Raw genomic sequence first — 24,356 nt, 5'->3', positions numbered from 1 at the left:
TTGTAATATAAGTACAGGAACAATAGTAAAACAGCAGTTTTTCTTCATCTGCAAACAATACCAGAGACACTAATTAGAAAGGATATCAAGGATATCTGTGTGTCAGCCTAACAGCTGAAATAGGGACGAAAGCTATTTACATTTTTACGTTACATTTACTTTTGAACTGTAAGAACACCAGGACTCACCTTGTGAAAATGGTTTTCTGGTCACCCTATGTCTGCAACCTACATAGACAGCTAACTGCAATAGAACTTCATAAGTAACTCATTTGGAATGCTCTACATATTGTAGCAGCAATTCTGCATGGCACAAATAGTGCTCATCACGTGAAGAGCATGAAAGATGCAACTGATTCTAACCAAAGCGGATGTGCTGTTGTGGAAGTACAGCAGAGCACTAGCAAGACATTTGTGTTTAAATCCCCTTTGGTATAATGCAACTGTTAAAATGGTACGCCTTGATTGGAATGTAAGTCACTTTAGATATAAGCATCTGCCAAATGTGCAAGGAAAATGGTAGCGCGTTTCTAAGCTAACAACGAAACACTCCAATAAGCCTAAAAAGCATAAATAAGACATGTTACAGCCAAGGCGTTGTAGGCATGTAGTGCTTTTGGTGACCTGAGTTTGAGGTCCTTTCCAAGGATGCATTTCCCAAAAGCATCCTTAACCAATTATGGTCTCAAGTTCTGTCATTACCAACATAGTTAAAAGATTCAGTGTTTCCAAAAAAAACAAATGAACAAACACAAAACTTACATGGTTAAAACTACAACTCTCGACCTGTGGTCAGAAGCATAGCTACATTTCACGAGTTCACACTTACATATAATCATATTGAGCCAATAGTATGCATAGTTGGCGTGCTGTCCGAGGGAAGGGCTCCGAACTCTGAATTAAGCCCAAACTGGGACAGAAATAGTTAGGAGTGAGAAATTGGTGTGGAGGAGGGATGCTGGAAAACTTTTGTATGATGGAGGTAAGTTGGTTGTATATGTATTTATTATCATGCTAATCAGGCACTTCAGAGGGGGGGGCGTTGGGTGCTTGAGCACCTGCCCCTTGGTGCCCAAAGTGCCCTTTTGTCAAAGCAAATTTTCCTAAAATTTTTTGTAATAACATGCCCTTTTGTGAATGCCTGCCCATGCCAAATCTAAATATTAGTAAAATGTATTAATAATAATTTAGCCGTAAATAAAATGACCCACATGATGACCTTTCACATGATGACCTTTCACCTGACGACGACGACCTCCTCCGAGCGGGAAGATTCCTCTCAAGCTGCACGCGCATTTTTTAATTGCTAGAGGATATTATTAACACCGCGGCAGCTGGTAAGTGGTGTTTCATTCTCAGCGAAGTGATTTTGATGTTTATTTACTTATTATTATTTTACAAGAACGATGTGATGTGAGAACATGCAGATATGTTGTTTATATTGCTGTGTGTAGTCTGTAGTGTAGAGTAATGTTAGCGTGCTGTTTGAGGGAGAAAAGTTTCACAGGCATCGAAGGGTCTGGTCTTTTTTATGTTATTTGACTAAACTAGTATTATATTACAGTATTTATTTATTTTTTAAAACATAGAGTGCCTTAAAAATAATTATCACAACACTGGTAAGGTTTATTCAGATTTTCTCATTCTCTGAATTATCATTATAAAAATAAAAACAATTAAGAAATGAATTAAAATATAATTATATTTAAATGTGACACAAATATATATATATGTATATATATATATTGACATCTGACACCAAAGTGCAGTGTGAAAGAGATGAATAACACTTGTAGCCTGTCATTTGTTTACATTGCAAAGGTGTTCAATTTTAGACAACAACTGCAACAGTAATAATAATATTAATCACTATATTCCAGTGTATCAGTTGTTTAATGTTTTGTATCAATATTTAAGGTGGACTTATTGATTAGGTGCAAGAGTAGACAGTAGTGATGGTTAAAATAATAGATTAATGCTGAAATAGTAAATTTTTGTTACGACTGGGTGAAGGAGGTGCTGGAAACAAGTGCGAGTTAACAATTTAATGAGAATTAGACAAACAAACAAGAGTACAAAGACAATGCTGGGAAGACGAAAATCCAAGATGGTGGGGAGACGGTGAGTAATCCAGATGATGATGGTGAGAAGGCAGCAGGAGAGGATGGCACAGGAACTGCGGAGAATAGAGCCGAAGGTAAGTCTGATGCTGAGTGAATGTGCGAAGAGTGGATGAGGTTCCGGGGAAAGACACAGACATCCAAACGCAAACGACACAGAAGCAAAAGACAGGGTTACCAACATTAAACAACGTTCTCACAAACACAAGACGTGAGACAAGCCAATATATAGGGAGTGAGTAATGAGTGACAGCTGCTGCTGATGACAAATAACGGAGAAGCCCACAAACTAATCAGTGCAGACGCGAAACACACAGACTTCACCACAAAGTGTAAAACCCAGAGATCACGGTTGACCAACCGTGACAGTAACCCCCCCCCCCCTCTAAGAACTCCTCTTGGAGTTCCCAGAAGGGCCTACCTACTGATTGTAGTCATCAATAAGGGAGTGATCCAATATGTCCCTAGCAGGTACCCAACTCCTCTCCTCCGGACCGTAACCTTCCCAGTCCACGAGGTACTGGAATCCTCGTCCCCTCCGTCTCGAGTCCAGAATACGATTAACCGAATAAGTCGGTTCCCCATCTACGAGACGCGGCGGCGGGGGAACCGGAGTAGGCGGATTAATACATGCATAAAACACAGGTTTAATTTTGGACACATGAAAGGCGGGGTGTATCCTCCTGTACGCTGGAAGTAGTTTGAGCAAGGGAATGAAATGTGCCGCCTTCGAGAATCGGTCCACTACGGTCAAAACGACTGTCATGCCATAAGAGGGCGGGAGGGCGGTAACAAAATCTAGCGAGATGTGGGACCAGGGTCTCGAAGGGACAGACAGCGGTTGAAGAAGCCCATCAGGAGGCCGGTTAGATGACTTACCACTGGCGCAAACTGAGCAAGCCAAAACAAAATCGCGGACGTCCCGAGCCATACATGGCCACCAGAATCGTTGTTTAACCAACCCATTAGTTCGACTTATCCCTGGGTGACAAGCCATATTAGAACAATGACCCCACTGGACGACTTCGGACCTTAACTCCTCCGGCACAAATAAACGGTTCTGTGGACAACCGGGCGGAGGCATTACCCCTTGTAAGGCCGCCTTGACCTTCGACCTGACCTCCCATTCGACTGCTGAGACCACTAATTTCTCAGGTAAAATACACTCGGGAGTCACCGGGCGGGCGGAGGGATCAAAAAGACGAGATAAAGAATTGGGTTTGACATTTTTGGAACCCGGGCGGAACGATAAAGTAAAATCAAAGCGACCGAAAAAAAGTGCCCACCGAGCCTGCCTGGAATTGAGTCTTTTGGCAGTTCTAATGTACTCTAAATTCTTATGATCGGTCCAAACAATGAAAGGTACCCCTGAGCCTTCCAGCCAGTGACGCCACTCCTCTAAAGCTAATTTGACGGCCAACAACTCTCTGTTACCAATTTCATAATTACGTTCAGCAGGAGATAATCGATGAGAAAAGAACGCGCAAGGATGTACCTTATCGTCCGAAACAGCCCGTCGGGACAACACTGTTCCTACCCCCACCTCTGACGCGTCGACCTCCACCACGAACTGCCGTGTGGGATCAGGGGCCACAAGGATGGGAGCCGAAACGAAGCGGCTTTTGAGGTTAGTGAACGCAGACTCGGCTGTGTCCGACCACCTGAACGGAGTACTGGGAAAGGTCAAAGCTGTCAGAGGTGAGGCTAGTTGGCTGAAATTGCATATGAAACGTCGATAGAAATTGGCGAACCCCAGAAACCTCTGTAGGGCCTTATGGGAATCTGGAGATGGCCAATCTATCACAGCCTTAACCTTGTCAGGGTCCATACATATTCCCTCGGACAAGACGATATACCCTAGGAAGGGAACAGACTGTGCATGGAATACGCATTTCTCCACCTTGACAAAAAGCCCGTTCTCAAGTAACCTCTGGAGCACTCGTCTGACGTGTTGAACGTGTTCCTGGAGAGATGAAGAAAAAATCAGTATGTCATCCAGGTAAACATATATAAACTGATCTACCATATCTCTCAACACATCATTCACGAGTGCTTGGAAAACCCTGGGCGAGTTGGAGAGCCCGAACGGCATCACCAAGTATTCAAAGTGCCCTCTGGGGGTATTAAAGGCGGTTTTCCATTCATCCCCCTTCCTGATGCGGACCAAATGATAAGCATTACGTAAATCCAATTTTGTGAATTCAGATGCTCCCTGTAATCTCTCGAAAGCTGAAGACATGAGTGGTAATGGATAAGTGTTCTTTATCGTAATGTTGTTCAGCTCTCGGTAATCAATGCAAGGTCGCAGAGAACCATCCTTCTTACCCACAAAAAAGAATCCCGCCCCGCTGGAGAAGAGGAAGGACGGATGAACCCAGATGCTAAGGAATCAGAAATGTATTTCTTCATGGCCTCCCTCTCAGGAATAGAAAGAGAGTATAACTTGCCCTTAGGCGGAGACTTACCTGGCACTAAATCTATGGCACAGTCGTAGGGACGATGCGGAAGAGAAGCAGCACAGGACTTACTGAACACTTCCTTCAGGTCCAGATACTCTGCGGGCACGTTTGGCAATACCATGTTCTCCTTCTGAAAGACAGAAACAGGGACAACAGGACAAGCAGAAACCAGACAAGACTCATGACAACTTTCACTCCACAATGTGACTATATTGGAACCCCACTCCACTCGTGGATTATGTTTAATTAACCAGGGGTGACCTAACACAATGGGAGCTACAGGGGAGTCCATGAGAAAAAAGGATATGGTTTCACAATGATTGCCAGAAGTGAGTAGTGTGATGGGTTCAGTGTGGTGCGTGACGTGAGGCAGTTCCTGGCCGTTGAGTGCGGTGACATGGATGGGAAGAGACACAGGCAGGACAGGAATGTTCAGGTGGTGTGCAAGGTGTGAATCGATGAAATTACCTTCGGCTCCGGAGTCCAGAAGGGCGTGGCAGTTGTGAGAGTGATCTTTCCACCGCAGTTTCACCGGAAGGAGGGTCGATGATGTAGTTGAGGACTTCCCAGCGGAGATCCTACCCGATAGTAGCCTCAAGTTTACTACCGGGCTGGCTCTTTTACCGGGCAGGAGAAGATTGTATGTTCTGAGCCTCCACAATATAAACATAGTCCTTGGGACCTCCGCCGTTCCCTCTCCCTCCGGGACAGCCGAGCTCTACCCACCTGCATGGGCTCATGGTCATCGACGGGACCGACCGTGTTCTCTCGACTCGAGCGCCCCCTAACCGGAGAGATGGTATGGCGCGTAGGACTGGTCTGGCGACCCAAGCGATTAATCCGTGCATCAACTCGTAAGGCCAAGTCGATAAGACCATTAAGTGTGGGGGGCAGCTCGAGGAGGTACATCTCCTTTTGAACACGGTCGGATAACCCATGCAGGAATCGATCCCACTGCGCTGCCTCATTCCACTGGCACACGGCCGCCAGGGTACGGAATTGAATGGAGTAATCCGTGACTGAAGATGTTCCTTGGCGAAGGTCTGAGAGCTGGTGAGCGGCCTCCCTGCCGGGCGCGGCTCGATCGAATACCCTCCTCATTTTCTCCGAGAGGGTGTGGAACAAGGCGCAACACGGATGTTGATTCTCCCACACCGCCGTCCCCCATTGGGCGGCCTTGCCCGACAGTAGCGTGAGCGTAAATGCCACTTTGTAGATTCTTCGGTGGCGAAGGTGCGGGGCTGCAAGGCGAAGTGCATAGAACATTTATTCAGAAAAGTTCTGCAAAAAGCTGGCTCACCGGAGTAGTTTTCTTGTGCCGGAAGTCGCGGCTCTGGACGGAAGTGATCCTGGGGGGTCTCCCGGGGGACGGGCGGCGCAGGCGGTGCGATGGGCGCAGTGGGAGAAGTGAGCTGATGGATCTGCTGGGTGAGTTCGGACACCTGTGCCACCAGCGCGTCCCGTGTTCGAGATGCTCCCCTGCTGCTGATCCATGCGTTTAACACTGTGGTGCATAAAGTCCGTGAGAGTGTTGGTGCTCGCTGCTTCCATGGTGGTGAGAACGTTCTGTGACGACTGGGTGAAGGAGGAGCTGGAAACAAGTGCGAGTTAACAATTTAATGAGAATTAGACAAACAAACAAGAGTACAAAGACAATGCTGGGAAGACGACAATCCAAGATGGTGGGGAGACGGTGAGTAATCCAGATGATGATGGTGAGAAGGCAGCAGGAGAGGGTGGCACAGGAACTGCGGGTGAATAGAGCCGAAGGTAAGTCTGATGCTGAGTGAAAGTGCGGAGAGTGGATGAGGCTCCGGGGAAAGACACGGACATCCAAACGCAAACGACACAGAAGCAAAAGACAGGGTTACCGACATTAAACAACGTTCTCACAAACACAAGACGTGAGACAAGCCAATATATAGGGAGTGAGTAATGAGTGACAGCTGCTGCTGATGACAATTAACGGAGACGGCCAAAAACATTACTGCCAAGTGCCTACACCACTGAAGCCGTTATTCACATGTGTCATATTTAACCTTATGTGTCGATGGAGGGCGGAGCTACAGTAGATTTGCACTCAGTAATAGACACTCAGAGTAAGGTTTACCATTTGCATTAAGATTATTTTTATTACCACACTGGCATATAATTTTGCTTAAGTAAAATGCACTTAATTTAGATCCCCCCCAGGAAACAAGACAACATTTCTTATATCATTTTCTTAAATAGAAAATCAATCTTTATTTTATAATTTTTTTTTATATTTGTACTTGGGCAAAAAAAAGAAGGAAAAAAAACACTTGGTAAGAAGAGCATTTTTCCAGCGTGCAATAAGGAAGTGTTTAAAAAGGGGGAGGAGACCGAATAAACTCTGGGTTTATCGAAGAAAACCTGCTCCCAACCAGGTTAGGTTCATAGTGTAAGTTACCATTGTAACTGACTCTGAGTGTAAGTTACCTCTCTTTCAGAAACGGGCTTGACTTACCCTGCTTTCTCAGGTTTGACAAACCTCCCATTCTGAAACAGAAAACCTAGAGTTTCCCTCATTTCAGGGTAAACATACTCACAGTTTTCACTTAACCTCCTTTGTGAAACAGGCCCCAGATGAGGAGATGGAGACAGAGGAAGAAAAAGAGGTAAATGTAGAGGCACAAATGACAGAAAGGGAGCAGGGAACAGCAAGCCAGGAGACAGAGGCTGGAGAGAAAGAGGAAAATGTAGGCACAAGCGTTTTCTATAGTTTTTACTATAACAGCTGTTCTTAATTATTCGGTAGAACAGAGAAGAAAAAGCCATCAGATTGGGACAACTTAAGACATTTCAGTTTCTGATCCCAGAGCTATTATTAGGTGGAAAGAAAATATTTTTTTAACTTTTAAACTTAAAATTGTCTTTTCTATTTTTTCTTTTTCAAAACTGCATCAGAGCATTTGCTGCCGTATCAATACATAATCATCCATATCGATACGCGAATCAGAAAGGAAGACATCTCAATATATTGCTGTATTGATATTTTGAACAGTGCCATTTAAAGCCTTGTTCCATGTGCCCCTTTTATACTTTGAGCACCTGCCCCTCCAAAGGTCTCTGTACGGCCCTGATGCTAATTAAGTTGATAACCTCATGTTAATTTGTTAATTTTGCTAGCTTTGACTTTAAACAGTAGCGAGAGCCTTATACTGGTATGGGATATTTTCATTCACTACAAGCGATCATCAATGTTCATTGCCACAGCAACCACTGATTTTCCACGTTCCAGAAGCCCTGTGCTCATGAGATGTGACAAGACTGCAAGAAAAGCTTGTTGCTGACCATGCACCATGCAGAAAGTCCTTAATTTTGCTTCCTGCTTTCTGGAATTCGGGAAGCATGGTTGTGATGTCTTAAAATGCTGTCTAGACAGCTCACTAGGTTTTGGAACAGAGTTTACATGTACAGATATCCCCTGTAGCCGCAATACCACTGCACTGCACTGGAACTGTCAATAGTGACAAATAAACTGCAAACCTAGTAGCACTTATAGAGAGTGCAGAGTGACAGAGGGGCTTTATATGTGTGTGGATGGGGTGGGCTAGAAGGATATGGATGTCATGTTGTGACACTTGAAGCTTTATAAACAGCTTTAGGAGGAAGAGCTGTCAGACACCTTTAGCTCAGCGATCTCTCACAGCCCTGATGAAGTATAATCCAGCCATGCGAGCCTTGTTCCTAGCAGCCCTTCCTAACACAGGCACATCTGCACACACAAATATATGTTGTTCCAGGTTATTGTTTATAGTGAACCTCCAGAGATGGACAAAAACACAATCATAAAATAGTTTTGTGTGTGCATCAGAGAGCAGAGAGAGATTGAGTTGAATTTAGATAAAAAATATATATATAAATGAACATTTAAAGTATTAACATACTAATATATTGAATTTTTTTTTAATACACAATAATCAGCTTTTAAAGTAACTGAATATTGCTTGTTCCACAGCTATCTATAGTTTAACCATGTTGAATTAGTGTGTTTCCACACTTAAGTCTATGAAGATTCTAAGCAGTTTGAATAAATGCCTTTCAAAGGCATATTTAGGCCTAAACATTTTTTTTTCCAGTGTGCCATCTATCTCCATCTTATTTTAGTATGTAGTTTACGTGTGATATGTTTCATGCCATTGGGACTGTACTGCAGCATGGTATTTGAGATGAGGAGAGGCACCACAACGAGAAGAGATAAGAAAGAGGGATAGTTGCAGAATGAACGACTGGCCTGGGGGAGGAAAACAAAATGATGCATTTGTTTTTGGATTATGGGATTAGGCTATAATTCCCACTTTCTGAACACTGAAAAGTGTGTTTAACTCTTCTGTAGGGAAATGAGGGAGAAAGACGGACAGACAAACAGAAAGACAGTAGAAAGAGACACATATACAGAGAAAACAAACATCATACCATGAACATTATAGTACATCAGGAGTGATTTTGCTATCTGAGTCTGTCACAAACATGCCGCCCAAACAGATAAATGCAGAAATTGTTCAAGGAAAGTGCAGAACATTACAGAGGAAATGTAGGTTCTTCAGCCTGTTTGTTCTGTTGCTGAGAAAATGGATTCTTGGAATTCAGAAATCTACTCCTCTTCCGTCTTCTTATCTTTTTTTTCCCTTCCATCACTCTCTGTTTTTTTTTTGTTTGTTTTGCATACTGCTTGTATTCTGAGCTGCATTTTGATTACATTTTCATACAGTTAATTAGAAAAAGGGATCTTATTGTGAGTCATGAGATGGAAACCACATCAAGTCTTCATTTAGCATTCTGACTGCCAAACTCAGTAAATCAGCACCACTATATAACTGATAGAACTTTAGACTGCAATAGGCACTGCTAGAATGTGTGTGTGCGTCCTTTAATCTGGAGGGGGTGTTCATATCAGTAATGTTTGCAAAACTCAAGTACAAATTGCCTACAGATTTTGAAATGGAAAACTGATCACAGAGAAAACTGAGATAGCGCTGGATAAACTGAATTATACAAAAATGAATAGAAAATTGCAAATATAAATTTCCCTTCAAGTCCCAGTGCTCTGGGGACCTACGCTCCTTCATTAAAGCTTATATAATTCACAAACTGAATATGAGACTGCAGTCCAGATATAGTTTCTCCTCTCCAGATCAGATACAGTAAAAACACACTCATACTGGAGAACAACATGATTCAGACATCAATATTATTAGCCATCAAAAAATTAGCCATTTGATTTTCAATACATTCACTATGTTCATTGCACTTCACTGCATTTGCCCTTTTTCTTCTGTGAAGAAATGCACAAGACTGACATTTTTGATCAAATCGTTTGCATCGTTTGTATTGCCTTGTGCTTGACATGGCTTTCTGAAAACTTAACACCCTTCCCCTTTCTCAATCATCTTATTGCAGTCTCTCTTTAAATCTCTATATACATATATTTATAATGTTATTATAAACAAGCACTGATGTAATGACATCTGCTCAGAACTTTGTAAAGTCGGTTGGTTTCTAATTGACTTCCCATGTTTTTATCTCTTTATCAGCTGGAACAAATCATTCTGAAAGTCATTCCAGCATTGCTGTGCCTCTGTGTCATTATTATTATAGTTGTGGTCTGGACTTCCCTATTCTCATACAATTAGAATTATTGTTAACACTTTATAGGTATAAGCAATGTTAAATATCATCAGCTTAACTGTAAGTGTGTATGCATGCGTGTGTGGGTGGGTGTTTGGATATGCTCCAGGAGCATTTCCTCTACTAACCATGATGCACATGAAAAGTGACATCTGTTGATGGTGTATGTCAACAACCCTGTGTCCATCTCCAACAGCTCAGGTTGAGTCAGACAGCACCTCCACAGCTCGATCAACTCTCAGAGCCTAAACTTTTGCCCTTTCATTGCAAACTAATAAGAGAAATCCCACATCAGATGTACCAAGGAAAACTAGCTGTTCAGAACATACTGTGCATATCAAACCCGATGAGCTGCTGCTCATAGCTTCAGTTGATCTTACATGGGGTATGCTCAGTCAAGCACGGCTTGCTGGAATCAGATCATTGTCGTTAATACAGCTGGAACAACGAGATGCCACCTAGATGCACAGATACACAAATTAACATGCCGACGTGCAATCAAATTTGATTTGATGTTGTCTCAACAACAAAAGCCTCCCCAGCACTGGCTCATGTCCTAGTTTCCAAAGACCCTTGAAGATGTTTTTGATGAACTATTAGGGCCTTGTGTAATATCTCAGATAAAAGAGGAAGAGCAGGAGAGAGGGGAAGGTGTAGTCTGATCAGGTTTCCTTATGCAGCACTGGCTTCCTTATAGAATTAGTGCAGCTTGCTTTGTTCCTCACACTTTGCTTGCTAATTATGCTGGTTATGTTGAAAGTTGTGTGACCTCCACCCTGAACCAACCCACACCTGGGGTGTTGTACAAGAGATAAGATTGTCACATCAATTTTAGGAGCTGTAAATTGAAAACCCAGAGGAATGCACACAGAAATACACAATAACACACTTAAATTAATTCTCAACTCATTTTAAATGTGATAAAATAAGGCTTTATGGTTCTGAGACTTTATTACAGACGTCAGAAAAGTTTCTTTCCTCTGTGGAATACAAAAGAAGATATTTTGAACAATGTTGGTAACCAAACAGTTTTGTTATGAGACCTATTCCGATTGAACTAGCTTTCCTTTAGGACATTAGAGAAAAGCCTTAATCAATAATTGTTTCTCATGATGGCGTAACATCATTTTAACATTTATGGAGGCTAGTTGTTGATTTTATTTCTGTCTGAATTCAGAATATTGGTGTTTTTCTCCCTGCGAAATCCTGACCAAGTACTGTTTTTTTGATAAACACAAGGTTGTCCAAATCCACAGAACCACTGACCACTTCCTAGCATTGTATGATTACTGTTGTGCTTGGCATTAATGTGCATGCATTTTACATACAGTATGAACACTTTTATGACTGAAATATTGGAAACTGTTTACCGGAATAATATCACTGCTCCACTACAGTGAGTGGGAACTGTTTAGTCAAAAAAGCATCAAGTATGCATTCAAATTTTATACATTCTATATACATTATGGCCTGCACAACTAATAATTTTACTAGTTGACCAAATAATGAAATGTTTGCCTTTAAATAAATAGTAAATAAAAGGTGCATAAACAAAGGTTTCTTGCAATGCAAGAAAATGCAACCATTTAAACCACAGTGCATCAGTGTTGCTATTATTAAATAAAATGAGTGTGTGTGTGTGTGTGTGTGTGTGTGTGTGTGTGTGTGTGTGTGTGTGTGTGAGTGAGTGAATGAATGAATGAATTAATTAATTAATTAATTAATAAATAAATAAATAAATAATGCAGAAATAATTTCAGCCACATTCTGAATATGTGACTGACCATGTGAGAAGCATATTTCCGAGTTTGTTTCACATAATTTATTTTCAACAAAGAACACATTTTTGTCTAAATATATGTGTTTTATCAATGCAAATGTATTTTTACCGTGTGAATTGGGCTAAAGAGTTACTTTAAGATTTTCTCACACAACCTCTGAAACAATTCCAGCAAATGACCTACTGTTTTTCAGCAAACTCAACCCAGTGCTTCTCCTCATTTGCTTATGACTAACCTGAGCTACCATTTGTTCAGTAATCTTCTGCACGCTGCATCTTTCAATATGGACTGCATCTGATGAGAAAAATTACATCATGAAATTCATTTAGGAGAGCAAAGCATGGAAACAAAGACTGGCCATTTCAGTCTCAGCGTTTTGGTAAGATACATATCTAGATTTCTTTGCATATTTACATAAGTTTAATATAAGCTGCCACTTCTATAGGCTCATATGAAGTTGATTTATAATTAAAGCTTTATCAAAAATAATTACATATATATATAAACACATATACATCATATGTGATGCATACCACAACACATGACCTGCCTTTGTAAATGTTTGTCCCGTCTGAAGAGGAACATAAAAAAGGCATGTGTGATAAGAATAGAGCTACTGACTTCCATTGTACGGACAAAAAACTCATTAGAAATATTGAGGAAAAAAAAAAACAAATTTTCATTTAAGTTCCACAGAAGAAAGTAAGTCATACAGGTTTGGAACAATTGAGAAAATGATGACAGATTTTTTAGGTATCCTTTTAACCTATTACAAATTAGCTTTTTGTAGGAAAGCATCAGGACCAGGACATTCAAGGACAACTCTATTTATGTAAAATAAAATAATTACTCACTGGGGCACAGCTCTGACACAAACAAACAGCTCTGTGAGGTTATTTCAATCTTTGCCATTTCAGTTTTAACACACTTGCATCCGTTAAAACACCCGCTGTGACTCATTCTGTGGACTTGGTTAAGCGGTCTCATTTTCCTAACAACAACAAACAAGACCCACAACATTGACAGAAATGTTGCAGTTTAATTGGACCTATTAGTTAAATATATTGCCATTTTAGTAGGACAACATTACAACAAGGACAGTGGTCTGTCTGTGCATACTCCGGTTTGTCTTTCTCACAGACACACACAGAAAACTGCTTCCACAGCATTGCCTGAGACAGGAATCAGCTTCTGTCTCTGTGGGTGTCCTCAGAGCAGCAGAGAGATTGCCAGCATCCATATTTGACAGATAGAGACAGAGAGCGGGAGATATTGAAAGAGTGTGAAAAAACAGACTGACAGAGTTTGCCTAAATTCAATATTACCGCTATGCGTTTTCATTTTATAATCCAGAGGGCAGCATATGGGGCTAAAGAGACTGAATCACACTGAGCAAAATGAAGTGGGAAGGAAATGAAATTACAAACTGAGTGTAATATGAAATATGAATACCATGCCCTGCCGTACAAAGGAAGACACCTGCCAGAACCGATGTGAGATGGTGGAGAGCAAGTACACGGCTCAGAGCTGCTGGGAAAGACATCGACAGGTCTGAGAGATTATACATTTATGTGATGAGGCTGAGACTTACTACTAACAAATTAATTTTAATGTTTTCCACCTCGCTGACCCACATGAGTTCAGTCTGGTGCGATACCCAGATGTGAATATTAGAGGCAAGAGGCACATTGAGACACTTCAATAAATGTTTAAAGCAGGTTTTCTTCTCGCTTTAAAAGGCTTAATACCAAACATGAGATATGTTCCTTTTAGCTCATATTACACTGCATATCATTTACATCAATATTATTTAAATAGCCAGTATTATACAGTGATTCAAAATCAGTTAATACAGTGGGTGAAAAGACCATTCAGACTCACTACTAGACTTTTCGATTCGAACTAAAACTGACAATAACAGAATCTTTTATTTTACAGCTGCATTTACTATGCATTAAATTGATCAAAAATGGCATCTATAATGTTACAAAAGATATACATTTTTAAGAAATGCTGTTCTTCTGAAATTTCTATTCATCAATAACATTGATAATAAGAAATATTTTTTGAGCAGCAAATCAGCATATTAGAATGATTTCTAATAGGATCGTGTTAAAATGAAATAATGGCTGCTGAAAATTGAGCTTGCCATCACAGGAATAAATTGCATTAAAAAAAAAAATATATATATATATATATATATATATATATATAAAGAAAAGAGATATTTAAAATTGAAATAATATTTCACAATATTACTGTTTTTACTGTATTTTGTTAAAAAAGCAGCCTTGTTGAGACTTTCAAAAATAAATAAATAAATACATGAAATTAATTTATTAATTTTACCATCCTAAAACCTTTGAACTGTAGTGTTTCATTTCATCTAAAGAAGGTAGCAAAAATAAGTTCCCCTTTCTACTCACGCGTACCCCTACACGTGGGAATCACTGCTTTAGAGCAATTTACTGTGACCATTACTTATGATCATGATCATCATAATATATATATATTTTGTAATAAGTAATTGTAAGTCATTCTAAAGACATTATTATTGATTACATAAGACTGGAACATAATATCAAAGCAACAATGATTGCAGTCTCAGAGTGGCCCACATTATATATTATTACTTCCTCATTGAGATACCATCAGTTCTCTTCCTATTTGCTTTGTCCACATGAACTGCACATTTAGTGCATTAAAGCTTTCTGTTGCAAGAAAGACACAGTAATACAGTGAACTATTTTAGAACATTTTGATCTTAACAGTAAATTTAATCCAATATTTTAAATAAAGAAAAAAAATTGGCATAAAAATGAATGAGTAATTACACAAACATCTCATATGAAACAGCTATTCTGATCAGGTTAAGCGAAACCTGATCTAATCTGCCCCATGGCACCATTGACACAACACATCTTCACAGTCTGAGCACATTGATTTATATTCAGCTCTCAAACAATGAGCCTTGTTTATTTCTGTGTGTGTGTGTGTGTGTGCATTGGAGGAGATGTGGTGGAGGCTTAACAAGCAAGCTGAGTTAAACCCTTTTCACACCGTGAATAAAGCATCTCAGCCATGCCTGTTGTGGCACTGAGCTGTGGCACTGATAAAACCTTTAATATGCCATTTTATTTTAACTCTCTCACACACACACACACACACACACAGTGTGTGGACACACCATAAAGAGCCTGATCTTTTCTTTCTTAAAAGCAGTGAAGCGGAGGAACGGTTCACATTTGAATCCAGATCTGTGCGTGTCCTCTGCTCACCAGCCCTTTTTTTGCTCCTTGCTCTTTTTGCTTCCTTGAGGATTGTGCTTCTGCTTTCAAATGTCTGCTTTGGAGACATGAGAGAAAAGTTGATTGCAATTTGCAGCGTGTGTCATTTCAATATAACTGTCTTCCATTCCGTTTCTGGCAGGCCTCATTCTTCAGACTGAAAAAGAATCACTCTGAACGCACACGGGAATGCAAACATACACACCCACAAACAAGCATGTTACCTTGAAAAGATCTTTTGAGGCTGTTTGGAGCCTGTGTTTAAGAGTCCCAGCAGTGCCCATCAGACGGAGCTAATTGCTGCTTTCCCAGTGTTTGGGATGCTGCATTTCCTGTCTGAACCTGATGCAGAGGAGGGGGATGATGGGAACATAGCTTTATGACAGATGCATCTGTACTTCGTCTTTCTGTGTAAATAGAGCTTGTGAGTGAATGTGTCTGGGTTTCTGACAGGCAGTGTAATTCTTCCTAAAACTGATATCGTCTTCTGAGATCTGTACTTACATGCTCGTACATACACACACATGCACAGACACAGACGTGAAAGCATGCCCACACGCATGTAGACACCTACTCGCACAGTCATGGCAAGGATGTGACAGAAAAACAATGGTAAAGACAAATAAACTGCAATTCTTTTACATAAAGGAAATTGGGCTGGCAGGTGTAGTATCTGCAGACATGCATGCATTAGGAGGACACCTGACCTACATCTTCAACCTATATAACAGCTCAGTCCCTGGGTGGCCAGAGGAGATTGGACTCTCCATCCCTGTATGGGTTCTCAGCTAGACACGTACACACTAACTTTGTATGGAGCCTGATGGGATTACACCGTAAAAATAATTTCTTAGTATTTCGATCTTGTTCTCCAGGAGAAATATGTAAGCAAAATTGCATATGTTTGTTTTCAGAGATACATATATTATATATATATATATATATATATATATATATATATATATATATATATATATATATATATATATATATATATTTTTTTTTTTTTTTTTTTTTTTTTTTAAAGACATGAAATTAGTTTTCTTGTTTTTAGGATAAGTCAAACTAAATATAGTGAGGTGTATGCTTAAATAAGGGGAAAATATCAATGGGTTTAACATATTTTTGTATGACATGATGCAGATGCACCAAAGATATTCCTTTTACAGATCAAATAATTTATTAAATACATAAAAAATACTCTTCAGGCATGCAGTGCCTTTATAATTCAGTGGTGTACATGTTTTAAATTAAAATTCATTTAGATTTTCTTTTGGGCGGTGTAAAGTCAAATATGTCTCTGTGATACAGCTGCACTGATATTATAATAAAAAGGAAAAAAGCTCAATAAATAGTGTTATATTTACATTATTTAATCATGTAAACTGGGTCTAAATCGATCAACATAACTGGAATGAAGTTATTTTTAAATGACCCAGTTAAGTAGTCTAAAAGTTGTTTTTTTAGGGCTCTCTAACAAGATGAATTTATACAATTTCATATATTTTTGGTGTCACATCACTAAATTATAAGACTGCACTACGAATGATCAAGCAATAGCATGGATTAGCATGCAAAATGCTTAATATTATGCCCTTTTAGTAAAGCAGCATAAACGTGATTATGTTTCTTAGCCTGCACAATGGTAACCCAATGTAACTGAAATGGTTCTAAATCCCAACATAATGAAACATTCAACACTTTCACGTCCATCATCTTGTTCAAAATCACTTAAAATAATACATAATTTCAACTTTTTACTCTCTTCATTAAGTCTCTTGAGGAATCATGCTAGGAACTACATTTTCAGTAATGTCAACATCAATTTCAACAATCATTTTCGAGTAAGTGAAGTGAAAGTGAAAGTGAAGTGACATTCAGCCAAGTATGGTGACCCATACTCAGAATTTGTGCTCTGCATTTAACCCATCCGAAGTGCACACACACAGAGCAGTGAACACACACACACACACTGTGAGCACACACCCGGAGCAGTGGGCAGCCATTTATGCTGCAGCCATTTATGCTGAGTACTTGATTGGTTCACATTCACCCTCCATAACTTAATCTGAATGTTATTCGAAAGTAATAAAGTTTAGAATAGAAACACAATTTTGTTGTGTAGACCACAATATGATTGAGTAAATCAGACGATGTGTTTTTTTTTTTTTTTTTACTTAAAAATAACATTCTTGAATAGAAACCCTTGGATTGTGGTTTGATATTTTATCATTATTTCTTAATACAATTGAAATGCCACTACAGAACTAAATCCTTTACTAATTATAATATCTTAGGAAAAAAAGCAGGAAGGCTGTTCTGTTCAAACTGGTCAGCCCTATGATGGACTGGCCATCCATCCAGGCTGATTCCCTTATGGCCAAAAAGTTATAGGGTCCAGCATACCCACAACCTTACGAAGGACAAGCAGTTTGTAAAATTATTGGATTTGGACATGCAAAATGAATAAATACAAATATCACATGTATAATTAAGTGGCACATGTTTAAAACTATATTTTTTAAAGGATTTTTTTCTATTCTTTTTGAAATTCTTTATTTTTCCTACATGCATGTGAAGGGTTTCGTGTTGTAATATTCCGATATGTTAGTTTGCATCATATGCAGGTATCACAGACACATGTTTGGTGAAGACTGACCTGCTCTCCCATTAGAACAGCACTGTCAGTATATCTGTCAATATTCCTACCAATCAACTGTCAGGTCATCCCAGAGCTCTGATCACCAGTCATAGATGGATTAAAAGATTCTTAGCCTCTGGGCATAAAAGCATGCAGTCCACTGCCTTTCAACCTTGAGGATTCCGAGGGGGAGGGGGGGGGGGTTGTACAGAAGACACAACACATCCTTATAATGGGGAAAGTGCATAAACCACTCTCTTGACAGTATATGTCTGTTCTTCAAACGACTCCGAAGTAAATCATTTGTTAATAGGCGGGACTCTCCACCTAGACTACTGACCCTGATTGAGGCTCGATAAAGAGCTCTCCTGTTAGAAAATGGAGCTGCCGCTCTTTTAAATCAGAATCTCTCAATATTGGCATTTTCTGCAATGCTGGTTCAGTAAGTCTCCTGCATCGATAGCCATTATCCTCTTACCTCCTACCGATGACTCAACAGAAGTAACTGTAATTTTTAATCAACAGTAAAGTCACTGTTGGAGTCTGATCTCTCGTGGTGGACTCTACCGGTCTTGGCATGGTTACCTGCAGTCACTGTTGACGCCGGCAGGTTTTGGTGTCAGTGCAGCAATGCTGGCCTCATCCTGCTTCTCGTTATTACATTGATCCTTCTGTGCCTTTCTTCAGAATTTCAATAAAATTGAGTCCTTGTGCAGTCAGCCTGCTTAACTGGCATCTTTTCTAACTTTTAGCTTAGGTAATTTGGTTGATTATTGGATTTTGTTAACTAAAACACCATACTTGACAATTATCTGCACTTCTCATCCCTGTAAAACTGAATACACTTGGCTATTTAATTCAGATAAGACACACCATAATACAGGCTACAAGCTTGACATATGAAATCATAGTGAAGAGAATCTATTTTTTCTCAAATGGAACAGTTTATTAAACTTTTAGACAAAAAAACACTCCTATAAAAAAAAAGTGAGCTAAAAAATGCAATTTGGTGCAGTTGCTGATATTTATATGGCCGAAACGTAAGATGAAATTATAGTAGCTTGTAATGTAAATCAATGACAGTATATCAGACTACTAACATAAAATGCATATGAATATCTGTCATTCTGTATTTCCCAGTAATCTGTCTTAGTAAGATAAACATTTCAGAGCTTAGTTTTATGATCAAAGCTTTGCAGTTTTTATTTTAGGGGCACAACATTGTAATGAAATGCAATACAATGATGACTGTGAGATGTAAAAATAAATGTTCCTCAAAAACCTGACATATATTTGATATTTAAATATTTTTACATGATAAATTCAAGTAAACACAAGTTGATATTTAGAGTCCTTTTGTTTATAGGGTTAATCGCCCCATTGCGTGCCTGTTAAAAGTAACTGATTAAATACAACATTAAAGTTTTGTAAGGTCAGCATGTAAACCTGCTTGTTCCACTTGTTGGTCCACAGATAGGACTACATTAATCACAATTAAACAATAATTAATTATTTCTAAAAACAAAAATCTGTTACTGAAAACTTCTGTGGGTGGAAGCACTGGGGTTCGGTTTTTCATTCAAAAAAATTCATTACAGTTTTGGAGGGTGGGTGGTTTGTGGCTCCAATTAGTGGTTCAGTGCTAGGATGACAAGGCTGGGCGACTGACGCAACTCAGTCACAATGAGACATATCAAACTGGACTGAGAGAGACCCGCAGCGCACGTTCCTGGATTTACACAAGCAAGTGTATTCAATAGGGAGTCACTCGGATTTAAAGGCTGGACTCTTGATTGATCCATCTGAGGCCTGCTGCGAGATCGCATCTGACAGCAGTTTCTTTAGGCTCCTCAGAGCACAGCAGAGAGTCATCAGCATTCCTCGGCTCCGCTAGCTTCATCATTATGAGCTCCTCTACATTTCATTTGATTCCTTTATCCAATCAATACCAGCCAAATGAAAATTGTTTTGCATAAAAAAAAACCTTGCAAATCAAGAAGAGAGTGAAGAAGACAGTTCATAGGTATACAGTATATCTTGAGAATTTTCATACCTTGAGACCTTTGATATATAAGTCCGATACATAATATATCACAGGTCACTGGTCACAGGTTCAAAATCAACAATTACATTTTTTAAGTAAACCTACTAAAATTATATAAAAATGTACATTAATTTATACAAGGGCATATGAACAACATGAAAATGGATGTAAACAATATGAAATGGATATAAAGATTGTCAACCTGGCTCATGAATATTAATTATACTATAAAAAGATTTTTACTCAGTATTTTTCTCTTGTTTGACAGAACAAATGTATAAACATTTTTAAAACAGGATACATTTACCTGAAATGCAAAATGACATATAAAAGTTTTTTTAATGATATTTTTAATTAAATATAAGCTTAAAACATACAAAGCAAAAAATAAAAATAAAAAATAAAAAAATTAATTCAAAATATCAGAAAATAAAACTCCATATCTTATGTCATTTTCCTTTCAAGTAAATGTATCTTGATATAAGAATATATGGACTGAAAACAAGACAAAAATACTTAGTTTTGCAAAATACTTATTATACATAGTTTTGCAATGTACAGCTTAACATTTGCCTAGAAAAATAGAAACTTAAGAGGTTACAGGTACAATTTTTTTTCATTATTAAATACAGTCATTATTGTTGAAACAGAAAAGGGCAATATTAATAAAAATAAAACGGATGAATTTAGGACTTTCTAAATATAGGTAAGACAGTGGTAATAGTTGCTATGCCAACAGGTATATATCAGCATTTGGTCTAGGGACTGCCACTTACTAGAGCAAAGGATAATGAACTTTAAAGTTTTTTTTTTTTTTGGTGAGGGATACCGCAATACCCTAAAATAGCTTACAGCAACCACTGCTTTGAGCAAGCAGAAGAGGAATCACATAATGCCAGATTTTAAAGGGGGATAGATTAAAACCAGTGTGATTGAAACCCTCCTAAATGGGGTCTAGAATTGCCTATGGACATTGAGGACATAAAGGATGACACACAATAGGATGGGACACTGTGTGTAAGCACACTATCAGTGTATTAGGATTAAGGGAGTACACTGCCTGGTAAATGCTGAGTGACACAGAGGTTCACTGTGATGGCGTCTCTGAGGATTGTAGATCTGTATCAGCACTCGTTTTCTCTCTCTCACACACACCCGCTCACATGCGCCATTAGCACATCTCTGTGCCGACAAGGTCTCTATGCAGGTCTAATTGTGAGGAAGTAGTGCGAGAGCTGTGTGAGTTTCTTTCCCAAGGGTGCAAGATCTAAGAGCGCTGGTCGTCCTCTCAACCTCTAGCAGAGATACTCCTCTCTCTCTCTCTCTCTCTCTCTCTCTCTCTCTCTCTCTCTCTCTCTCTCTCTCTCACACACACACACACACCCTTTATTGTTGTAGTTAATCAACTTAATTACCAGATGTTAATGCCTCTCACCCCATCTCTACGGCAGCATTTGTCTTTTATCTCTGTGTGTCCATGTAGGTATTCTTCCGTTGAATTGTGTGGGTGTTTACTTTTAGCACACTGATGGGAGGTGTAAAGTATTGGAACCAATGTGAGTGACAAACTAGATGATTTCCTATAATTGCTTTGGGCACCGCTGCTTTGATGTAGCATCTGTACTGCGGCAAGGTTCTCAGAATGGCTGCTTGTCGATCTTCAACCGTTCCTGTGCAATATTTCATGAAGAAATAATCTGATTATCATATAATCCATTGAGCAGTTTCATCTTGCACACTCGATAAATCTCTTTTTGGGCACATTGAGATTATTTATTGTGTCGACACACTCCGCTTCATTTTGGAATTTATCTTATATGATGTGCAAGGTTCCCGCACAGATCGTCTCATCTCTTCTCTCATCTCTTCTCTTCCACCATCTTTTCTTGTCTTGTCGCATCTCATCAGGTCTCATCTCCTCCTGTCTTCTCTCCTCTCATCTCGTCAAATCTCTTCTCTTCTTGTATCATCTTGTCTCTTGTAGGACAGAAATGGGAAAACTATGAGAGAAATAAAGTAAACAGAATAAATAAAATAGAATATGACAGAAGGAAAGACTAACGTAAAAATTCTATTGAATGTGCATTTGTTGTGTACTTCAAGTCTTTAAAACATTTTTGAAAAACAACAACAACAATTGTACTTGCAGATAATATTAATGAAATAAACCATGGGTGCACTTTCATGAATATGTTTCTTAAAACATAAGTGCACTTTAAAGCAACTGTATGTAGTTTTGAATATTTATACTTTGGGACCCCTACAATTTACTATCGCAACTATATCACTGCAGTGATTACAGTGTATAGCTGTACAGTACATCTAACATTTGTTTCTGCCATAAAGCAGTCCGCCCTTTTCTCAGAGTTTCATACCCACTACCAAACTTGCATACAGGGTTGCCAAGTCCACGGTTTTCCTGCTGAATTGGCCTAATTTTATACCGCTACTGCAGGTTTTTTTTTTCTTTGAGTCCACGGTTTGAAATGAACGCCTGTAGTGTTTTTATTTTAATTTTTTTTTTAAGAAAAAAAGACTAAATTGCTACTTCATTACAGATGTACATTTACAAATATATTTAATACATGAAACAAGTTTTAATAGAAAAGGCATTGAAGTTTATTTCAGTTTACCACAAATGTCAGTTCATTCTGTATACACTTTAACTGTATTTCAAAGACAGTATAAGTAATTATGAATTTACATATTGAGATGTAATACTTAAGTGGGTCTAAAGATAATCTAATAGAATTCAAATCAATTTAAATCAAGGAAAGAGAAACCCTGCTCCTGGAAAGCTACCTTCTGCTTCCTGCAGACTTCAGTTCCAAATTTCTTTCAATGTACCTGTCTGTAATTTTCATGTGACCCTGAACATCTTTATCAGCGGGTTCAAGTGTGTTTGATTGGTGTGGAAGCTGAACCCTGCAGGACATAGCTCTCCAGGAGCAGGACTGACTTCCCTTGATTTAAAGTATAATAAATGCTCATTTAATTGCAATTATGTGCCTGAAAACATTACATTCAGTCGGCCCTCAAGTATATTCATTTAAAGTATATTATTTCAATAATAGTTATTCGTTTTAAAGTATGTTAAACTGTACATCTTTTCACAAGGATGTACAGGTATAGAATGTACAGTACATGCAGCTGAATTAATATTTCATTGAATCGACATATTGTCCTTATATTGCACTGTATGGAGACCCACATGGGGTAATTAATTGTTCATGTGGTAAATGGCTCGAGGGAAAAAAACTTGTTCTTGGTGCTTGGATGTTCTAATGCCAAGTTCTCTGTAGAAACAGTTCAAAGAGGAAGTGGTGTGCATGTGTGTGTGTGTGTGGTCTGAAGTGATTTCTGCTGGCCGTTTCTACACTCTAGAGATGTACAGGTCTTGGAGGGTTGGCAGTGGAGCACCAATAATCTTCTCGGCGATGCTTGCAGTCCATTGCAGTTTCCTTCTGTCCAATTTGGTTGCTGAATCAAAACAGATAGTTGTACAAGTGTACACAGAATAGACTCAAAAATAGCTGAGAACTGTATCAGCTGGTGCATCCTGGTGCAGGTTCAATCATAGACCGGTGTGGAAAAACCCAAACTTGTCATATGCTTGCTAGTTTTGTGTGCATCATGAGACGGTCAGGGAACAGATGATGGGCAGATTGTGGGTCGGCTGTTTGAGGATAAAACCATTATTCCATTATTTCAGCTCCTTTAAACTGTGTTGAGATCATGATATTTAAGATCTGCATATATTTGCTGCATATATCAAACACTATACAAGCTCTATGCAGTAGTTCATGCACTGTCTATTGATGAACAACTCTGGTGCTCATTTTGTTTGTCATTCATTCCTCCACATATTGCTGCTTGCTCTGAAAACAAGTGGCGTAAAAAGGCAGGGAAAGTGGATGGGGTTGACATACAGTAGGTTAAGCCATTTAAATTATTACTTTAGTCGCCCACATATAGAAGTCCTAATATTACTTTTTGTTTACGGGAAAAAATGCTGTGTGTTATAAATGTAGTTTATTATAAATGACGGATCAGTAACACTTACATTTGTTTACATTAGGTTACCTGAACTAACAATAAAAAAATACTTATAAAGCATTTAATAATCTTAATGTTAATTTACTAATTTACAAATACGTTATTAAAATAAAAAGCATCAATATTCAATGGACTTGAGCTAACACGAACTAACAATGAATAGTTGATAAATTATTAAATACTGTGACAAATGTAATTGTTAGTTAAGTAAGGGATAATGTACAAACAGCCAGCTGTTATCACAGAATAAACCCCTGTCATCCTGGCAACAAGATGAAGACAGTTCTATTAATATTGTTTTTCATTGCAGTCCATAA

General features: G+C 38.9%; 1 protein-coding gene across 1 annotated transcript in view; it reads left to right on the top strand.

Moving 5' to 3' along the window:
• The window catches only part of LOC132110837 (GDNF family receptor alpha-4-like), a 123,363-nt gene that overhangs the window by 75,975 nt on the left and 23,032 nt on the right, over positions 1 to 24,356 (top strand). The window lies entirely within an intron of this gene.

Source organism: Carassius carassius, chromosome 30 (assembly GCF_963082965.1).
Source record: "Carassius carassius chromosome 30, fCarCar2.1, whole genome shotgun sequence".
Classification (NCBI taxonomy): domain Eukaryota; kingdom Metazoa; phylum Chordata; class Actinopteri; order Cypriniformes; family Cyprinidae; genus Carassius; species Carassius carassius.
This window is presented reverse-complemented; position numbering and strand designations above follow the sequence as displayed.